This window comes from Leopardus geoffroyi, chromosome A2, assembly GCF_018350155.1.
Source record: "Leopardus geoffroyi isolate Oge1 chromosome A2, O.geoffroyi_Oge1_pat1.0, whole genome shotgun sequence".
NCBI lineage: Eukaryota > Metazoa > Chordata > Mammalia > Carnivora > Felidae > Leopardus > Leopardus geoffroyi.
In genome coordinates, this window is record NC_059331.1 from 151,646,232 (window position 1) to 151,655,148 (window position 8,917).

General features: G+C 48.6%; 1 long non-coding RNA gene across 2 annotated transcripts in view; it reads left to right on the forward strand.

Annotated features, from left to right (window-relative positions):
- LOC123606924 overlaps positions 1-7,465 on the forward strand; it is a 24,431-nt gene extending 16,966 nt beyond the window's left edge. For both annotated transcript variants that reach the window (XR_006716571.1, XR_006716572.1), the window contains one exon: positions 7,090-7,465. This is a non-coding gene — a long non-coding RNA (uncharacterized LOC123606924). The remainder of the gene's footprint in view (positions 1-7,089) is intronic.
- Positions 7,466-8,917: the final 1,452 nt, after the last annotated feature.

The following is an 8,917-nucleotide window of genomic DNA, read 5'->3' on the forward strand; positions in this document are numbered from 1 at the left end:
GAGAGGCTAGTTATGCAGGGAATTTCCTGCCTCTGCAACCCCTAATGCCAATAACCACAGCTTAGCAAATTTACCTCCTGGCCGCTTTTGGTAAAACTTCAAAACAGTGCCTCAGAAGCTCTTTCAGGTTTGTCCTTAAAATCCAAACCCAGTCCATGGCGGGTTACTTTCTGAATCAAATTTTGGTAAATAACTGCCAGCTAGTTGATTTTCATCAGCGATCAAGGGGGAAGAAACTTTCCTTTTTCTTTTCCCTCTTAATGCAGAAATGCTGTGGAAAGCATTTGTTCCGGAAAGAAGAGAGGGGTGGAGGCTAGGGGAGAAGTTAGAAAAATATCTTGGTTTTCGGATGGCATTGTCAGGGCTAGGGGGCACCAGGGGCTGGGCCGGGGCAGTCAGGCGCTCCTTATACATGGGGTTGTCGTTTTAAGAGAAGGCTGAGAGCAGCTTTGGGAAAGGACCGAGAAGGAGTCAAGGAACCGACAAGCCCCACCCGGGCCTGCTGTGTGGATAAATGAGAGCGAAGAGCACACCGACCTCCTCCTGTTCAAGGACCCAGGCAACAGTTTCACTCCCTATCTTGGAAAAGCAGAGTGGGGAGCATGTGTGTGGGAGGGTGTACGTCTTGATTCGAAGGCGCTGGGAAAACAGCAGGACATGAGGTCAGCCAGTGCACATAAGGTATTCCTGGGGTGACCTTATGGGGTGGCCTGAGGAACAAACAGTGTCTGAAGGGGACGCCTAGGAATCTGGGTGGCTTGGGTAGAGGCCATTTTGTTGCAACATCTACACTTGGTTGTCCCCTTCCCTTTACTTGTGACCCTGTGCAGTAGAGATCAGTAGAGAGATGGGACTAATTAGGAAAAGGGAGAGGAGAGGAGAAGTCTGTAAGAAAGGAGAGATCAAGGGCCAAGCTAGGAGGGATGAGAGGAGACCAGGAGGGAATGGGGTGAATTTGCGTCCCCCCAACTGCTCTGCCCATTGTATATCCCATGCGAGGAGGCTACATGGGTGAAGGGAGGCCATCATTGGTGGAAACCCGTGCCCACAGGGGGCACGGCAGTAATAATTTAGACAATTAGGGCTTCCAGTCTTCGCGGTTCAATAACTATGTGTTGACTAAATCTTAAGGCAAAGTGATTATTTTGCGTTTTTAAAAATGTGTATCCAAATGACTCTTCTCAGTCTTTTGTATGCATGTCCAGGAGGAGTATAAAAGTCCCTGCCTGTGGCTGAATGGATGCCCGATGTCATGATGGGCTTTGTGCACTGCAGTTAGACCTTCAAGGTGTAATATCGGTGTGTTAGACAAAATAAGAATCAGAAAGAATAAGAAGGAGTGTTAGGAATTCATTCAAGGTTCTGTCTGTTGGAAGTGCTTTGGAGACCCGGTTAGTGGTCCCCCACGGGCGGTAGTCCTTCCTTTCTCAAGGGAGATCAGTTGTTTTCCCACGCAGCGCAGAGAAGTTGGCTGAAGCGGATACATTTATTTACATCTCACAGTGCCCGCTGGCCGTCTTCAAGTTGCTCCCAGTGGGGAGAACAGGAGAGCATCTTTCCTTTGAGACTAGGAGTCATCTGCTGAAGCGAAATGGGTGTGTTTCTTGTACCACAATAAGATCTCCAGTCTTTGCTGGTGAACCCGTAGGTACAGAGTCGCATCGTTGCGTAGGAGGAAACAACCACTTTTGCCCTGCGATTCAGAGGTCATTGTCATAACCCTGTGAAGCAGGTGCTTGGCAGCAGCTTTTAGAGAAGAGGTTGAGTTAGAGGGTTTTATGGTTGAAAGGACTTTAGGTCATCGAGTACTTCTCTCTCTCTCATCTTGCTGTGACTTGTGGAGGGTGACTGTCCTTAAAGTTCATTTGAATAGAGAATTGAAATAGGCACCTGAAGCCATTTAAAAAAAAAAAAAATCAAATGAACATAATAACCCCAAACTAAAACCAATGCAAGTATCCATTAATAAGAGAGTGGATAGGTGTGCCTGGGCGGCTCAGTCGGCTGAGTGTCCGACTTTGGCTCAGGTCATGAACTCACGGTTCGTGAGTTCCAGCCCTGCGTCAGGCTTGAGGCTGTCAGCACAGAGCCACTTAAAAAAAATTTTTTTTTTCAACGTTTATTTGTTTTTTTTGGGACAGAGAGAGACAGAGCATGAACGGGGGAGGGGCAGAGAGAGAGGGAGACACAGAATCGGAAACAGGCTCCAGGCTCCGAGCCATCAGCCCAGAGCCCGACGCGGGGCTCGAACTCACGGACCGCGAGATCGTGACCTGGCTGAAGTCGGACGCTTAACCGACTGCGCCACCCAGGCGCCCCAGCACAGAGCCACTTAAGATCCTCTCTCCCCTTCTCTCTCTGCCCCTCCCCTACTCATTCTCTCTCTCTCTCTCTCTCTCTCTGTCTCAAAAACAAATAAAAACCATTAAAAAAAATAAGAGTAGATAAACACAATGTGTTACATTCACACGGTAGACTATTATCCACCAGGAGAAAAGAACAAATTACTGACACATCACGGGTGAGCCTAAACAGCATTATATTGAACAAAAGAATATGACGTTGATATGATATATGATGTTGAAGAATAGGTAAAGCTATATATACTATGGCACTAGAAGTATAAAAAAGAGATTACTTCCTGGAGTGAGGGAGGCTATTGCCTGGAACAGGGCAAGAGATAACTTTCTGGAATGATGGAAATGTTTTATATTTTTATCCAGGGGAAATCTGTGTGTGTGTGTGTGTGTGTGTGTGTGTGTGTGAGAGAGAGAGAGAGAGAGAGAGAGAGAGAGAGAGAGGAATGATTGAGCTGTATACTTAGGGTCTGCACATTTTACCAAATGTAAATTGTACCAGAAAAAAACCAAACCAGACCAAAAAACAAGCCTCAAAACCAAAACCCAAGCAATGAACACATACAGAACAGGAACTATGCGGTTAACCGACTTAGAGACGTGTATTGGTGGTATGTTCATGAAGCAGATCTAATAGTAAGCAACCCTAGTAGAAGTCCCGTGCCTAGCATTTTAAGTAACTTGGGCACATCACTTAACGTCTCTGAAGTGTACTTTTTTTCCTATCAAAAGAAAAAGGGGTTCACTTATTCATTCCACACGGAATCGGCCACGTCAGATGGCACCGGTCTAGCAGTGGAGAGGACACACAGGCTCCAAATACAGACCTTGCTGTTACTCTGCCAGCACAGTGAGCCCAGAAACACAGAAAGAAACGGAGCTGCCAATGCCTGCCCTGCCCTGTCTCCCTTTTCCTGCCTTTCTGCTGCAGCCAGCAGCATACTGAAAAGGCCTTATGTTCAGGCCCAGACGGGAGCTTCTTCCCCTCGTCCGGGGCCTGCTGTCCCTGTGCTCCTGCTCGCTGGCCCTGAAGTGGTCTTTCTGTTTGGTGAAGGAGTTTGAAGCCAGAGAGAGAGAGAGAGAGAGAAGAGAAGAGAAGAGAGAAAAATAGAAGACAGACAGAGGGAGAAAGAGAGAGAGAAGAGAGAGAAAAGAGAGGAGACAGAGAGACAGAGAGAAAGAGAGAGAAGAGAGAGAAAGAGGAGACAGACAGAGAGAAAGAGAGAGAGAGAGAGAGAGAGAGAGTGAGTATCTGAGGGCACTGGACTCATACCCAGCCCCGGTCCCTAAAATATGTGGCCAAGAATCCAAGTGTTACTTCCCCTCAGGGAGACAAATGATAGAGATCCTCCTTGGGGCTGTTCCAAAGAGTATATAGAGATACCAAGCCCTCCCCAGCCCAGCCCACTACCCCAGGCCACAGAGCTGGTCCTGAGCAGGGTCCTTTTATCCTTTCATTGCCACGGAGCCTCCAAGAGGGAGAGAAGGGGACCGTAGGCTTTGGGCCGAGGCACCCAAGCAGCATCCGGGTAATTTTCCATCTTGCTTCCTTTACTCACTCATTGCCTCCTGATACAGGGAGGCAGACGAGTTATGTGGCCCTTGTTTGCCGATGGCAAAACAGGCTCGGAAGATGGAGGTGTCCTAACTGGAGGTCCTTGGCAAGAGGTTACACCTGCCTTCCCTGATTGAGCCTCAGGATCAACCCAGGAGACAAGCTTATCTCTTTGACCTGGATGGAGTAAACAGGCCGTGGCCAAGGCATTCTCCTAACCGGGGCAGGGCTCAGTAGAAGCACAGATAATTGGCCCAGTAACACCATAGATCCTTAGACAGGAAGGGACTGGAGGTCAGAGACTCCAACTCTATTCCATAGACCAGGAAACTGAAGCCAAGATGGCGAGTAACTTGCTGAGGGACAAAAGCCAGTCAACAACAGAGCCAGGGAAAGAGCACGAGTGGCCGTGTGAACTCAAATTCCCGAGTCAACGTGATGGGAATGATCCCACCAGATTCGCTCAGATACATCCGGGCTTCTTAAGCTCAGCAGGATCCCCATTTTGGGCTGCAGGGTTCCTCGTCGTGGGGCACTGGCCTATGCATTGGAGGGTGGTTAGGGGTATCGCTGGTCTCTGCCCACCAGATGCCGGCAGCACCTCTCACCCCAGCTGCTACAACCCAGGATGAACCCCCCCCCCCCCGACATTGCCAAATGTCCCCGGGGCTACAGAATCGCCCATGGTCGAGCACTTCTGCCACAGACAGCCCCATCTTTCAGCTCCGCACACAAGGACGTGCTGTGATGCACTTATTTGCAGATCTGTCTCATGCATGAGTCTGAGAGTTCTCTGAGGTCACAGACAGGGTCCCATTCACCTTTATGTTCTCTGCGTGTGGCATAGGACTTGGCATGGGAGAGATAGGCCGTAAAGGGTTTGAACGACGGAATGGGCAGCTCACGGGGAGACCCTGAAACGTAAACTTTCACTTGCTGGGTGTCTAGCATTAGATGAAACCCCAGCCTGGAGGGCAGCCAGAGGATATGATCTTCCTGACCTTCTATCAGAGGGAAGTGGGGGCCTCCTGTTCATCTGCTTTGTCATCTACTGTCCTGGCGGGGTTTTTTTTTTTTTTTTCCTTGAGTTCCTTTTCTCATGCTCCAGGCATAATTATGCTGCTTCTTCATTCTTATGACACGATGGAATAGATACTCTACCAGAGAGGTTTTTCTCACTGGGGATAAAGCCAGCATTCTGGCATGTTAAGCCTTGAGATTCTCATGTTAACAAAAAAGCCCCCAAATGCTGCCATTTCGTAGCCATGAGAGCCTCGGGGGAATATTTGTTATAGAGTCATATAGTTTTGGCACTGGGAAAATCACAAGTAAACTATAAGGAAAAACCCCTACCACAAAATCCGACCTTCTTGTTTTTCTTAGTCTCAGAAATTTTCATCAGCGTTGGCTTTGGGCAAGTGGGATACTCCTCTGTGTCTGTTTTTCCAAACAATCCAATGCTTGAGAGGGTAGAGTTCTTTTTTGTAGGGGGAAAAAAAAGGGCTTTCGGAAGCCTTATATGAAAGTTACAAAATGTAAGTTCCAGTGAATCTTGAAATTCACTGCAACTTTCTCTTTTATGCTTTGCTTTGGGCAGAAAAAAACCCAGCAGAGACGGAGAGAAAATACAGGTATTTGGTTAGATAGGTTCCGCAGGAGAATTAATTTAACAAGAAGATGGACGGACCTTTCCAAGGACTTTACTGGTCAGTCAGTTCAAATGGACAAACGGATTTCAGTGTGATTAGTGAAAGAGAACACAGTTAAAATAGAGCAAAAGGACCATAAAGGGAATAAAGACATGGCAATGAGGGAGGAATGGGTGGTATTGGGTTATATTACTTTATACATAAATATATTAATGTTTATTAATTTTAGAGAGAGAGAGAGAGCATGAGTAGGGAGGGCCAGAGAGAGAGGCACACACAGAATCCGAAGCACGCTCCAGGCTCTGAGCTGTCAGCACAGAGCCCAACGTGAGGCTTGAACCCACGGACCCTGAGATCATGACCTGAGCGGAAGTTGGTCACCCAACCGACTGAGCCACCCACGTGCCCCATATTGGGTTAATATTACTTTTAAGGGGAATCTTACCAGGCTGCTCTGCATCAGGGACTACACCATAACGCCCTTGTGTCTGGCCCTCACTGTGTTAGAATTCACATGATTGCTTTTGGGGCATCTGGGTGTCTCAGTTGGTTAAGTGTCCGATTTTGGCTTGGGTCATGATCTCACAGCTCATGGGTTCGAGCCCTGCGTTGGACTCTGTGCTAACAGCTCGGAGCCTGGAGCCGGCTTCGGATTCGCTGTCTCCCTCACTCTCTGCCCCTCCCCCGCTCACACTCTGACTCTCTCTCTCTCAAAAATAAACATTAAAAAAAAAAAAAAAGAATTCACGAGATTGCCTTCAGCCTAAACTTGGGTAGATGCCTGTTTCTCAGGGATGATGACCCTTGTTTATTATTAACTGGTTTCTCTTGGAGCAGTGGGAGATCTACCAGGACCAAAAGAGGTCCCACAGAACCAGACGACTTGGGGCCCAACTCAGATGAGGACCTCCGAACAGGACCCACGTTCAGGATGGGAGGGTGGAGAAGTGTCAGATGATGTGTCAGGAAAAGTTGGGAGATAGTTTGCCACTGGGGCTTCTGGTAAAGAAGTCACTGGGACAGGAGGTGGACCCCTGGATGGTCTGGGACTGGAGCAGGTCTGGGCAGCACCAGAGGGAGTGAGCCTGGACTTTCTCAGGGGTGGATAGACTTACAGAATTTTGAGCAGGAAAGGCTTTAGGCATCTAAATGAACCTCGCAGTTTTTAGATGGGGCAGATGGAGATTGACATATGCAAGCCAGAGGTCTCCCTCCTAAACTTCACTATATCTCTTCTAATATTTATCTTTTTGAGAGAGAGAGAGAGAGAGAGAGAGAGAGAGAGGAGGGAGGGAGAGAGGGGTAGAGAGAAAGGGAGACACAGAATCCAAAGCAGGCTCCAGCCTCTGAGCTGTCAGCACACGGCCTGACGTAGAGCTCAAACTCATGGACCCAAGATCATGACCTGAGCCAAAATCAGACGCTTAACTGACTGAGTCACCCAGGCACCCCGGCTTCACTATCTCTTCTAAGGAAGTGGTCCCTGTTTTATTCTGAGACCATAGAACGTATTTATTAGTTTTTTTAGGTATTCAGCATGACCTCAGGCAAGCGAGTCTGAAGCAGCCAGACATGAGGCATTCCCAGTGAGGTTTATCTCTGACACTGTTCCGTGCCGAACACAGAGCTACATCATTCTACGTGCTTCTGGTGGGGACCCCCATAAATCCTCATCTGCAGCAAAGGAATTCTGTCGCGCTTCAGGTGACCAGCCTAGGACCGGGTGGTGGCCAGAGCCATCTGGGGGAAAGGGTACAGAAGACAGGGGTGAGAAGGGAGAGATGATGTGGTTGGTCGCCAGATTTAGCACATCCGAAAAAAATGATTTTTTAGTTTAAATATGTTCCCCAATGGGGCGCCTGGGTGGCTCAGTTGGTTAGGCGGCCGACTTCGGCTCAGGTCATGATCTCGCGGTCCGTGAGTTCGAGCCCTGTGTCGGGCTCTGTACTGACAGCTCAGAGCCTGGAGCCTGTTTCGGATTCTGTGTCTCCCTCTCTCTGACCCTCCCCTGTTCATGCTCTGTCTCTCCCTTCTCAAAAAGAAATAAAACGCTAAAAAAAAAAAATTAAAAAAAAATATGTTCCCCAATATTGCACGAGATATATACTAAAAATGTATTTAGTGTTCATCTGAAACTCAGATTTAACTAGGCGTCCTGTGTTTTATCTGGCAATCCTTTCTTGAGACTGTTGGCAGCAAGGGAGCCTGAATCCTTGCTGATGGTGGTGAGGTTGGGGGCGTGGCTCTGCCCCTATTTCAGATGAAAAGATGGCTGCCCGGGTCCTCCTTTCTCCTTCCTTCTCTCATCTGCCTGGGTTTTGAGAACAGACAGGAAATCCCATTGCCTTGGAGACGTCCAGGCAGCAAAGGAAGGAGAGAGGAGCTCTCGCAGGTCATTGCTACAGCACATTTCTTTCTCTAGTTCCCTTTTGTCTTGTGCCAGCGAGAGGAACAACACACCCTTCAAGGATTTGAGGACAGAAGGAAATGTGGCTAGATAAAGCTAGCACCCACTGTAGCATGTGTCCTGGGGAGATAATGGCTCTGAACCTGCTAAAAGAAATGGCCGGCTTTGTTCTTGAATAATAACCACCTGGCAGCTTTGTCCTGTCTTCTCGACAGCTGGGTGAGGAGATTCAGATTTCAGGGGAAAGCAGTGACGTAGGGCTGACCATCGTGGACAGGGGGTGAGGTGGGTGGTGGGCAATTTACCACACCAGACAACCCTCTATAGGGTGATACAGCCCCTTGCCACAGAGTATTTCCCCATTGCCTGTCATAATGCCCAAAGTTCTACCGTTAAGTCTTAAGACTAATGACCTTCTCTTTTAAAAATGCACATAAGCCTGGGAAGCACAACATATTAAGCCAGTATCCTTTTAGAGTGAATTAGCTCTTTAGAGTGTTTCTAACCCCACATTTGGCTGAGAGCAGAGTCTTGGGGTTATTGGATCCTAGGGCAGGTAATTCTTGTGAGGACTAAGGGGCAGAGCGGTTGACCCACTGAGAGAGAATATGAAGAAAGCCCAGAAATTAAAGGGCCCAGGCAGTTTCAGGAGAACAGAGGAAGGCAGGGAGAAGGGGGCCGGAGGGGGGTTAGGTGGGGTGAAGCTCCCTGCCTTACCACCGTCTCGGCGGGTGCTCCCATGAGTAGAAGTGTCCCCAGCTTTCCAGACAGATTTGGGTTAAGCATTGCCAAGGTCTGGGCAACTGAATTCCTGTCCTGCTCTACTGCATCAGTCAGAACAAGTCAATTCTGCTCAGTTCTCACCCCTCCTGCTAGATGCCAGGAGGACACATGAGAGCCTGGAGAGGAAGGCTCTGCTTGACCGCAGCAGGGAGAGAACCCGCATCCA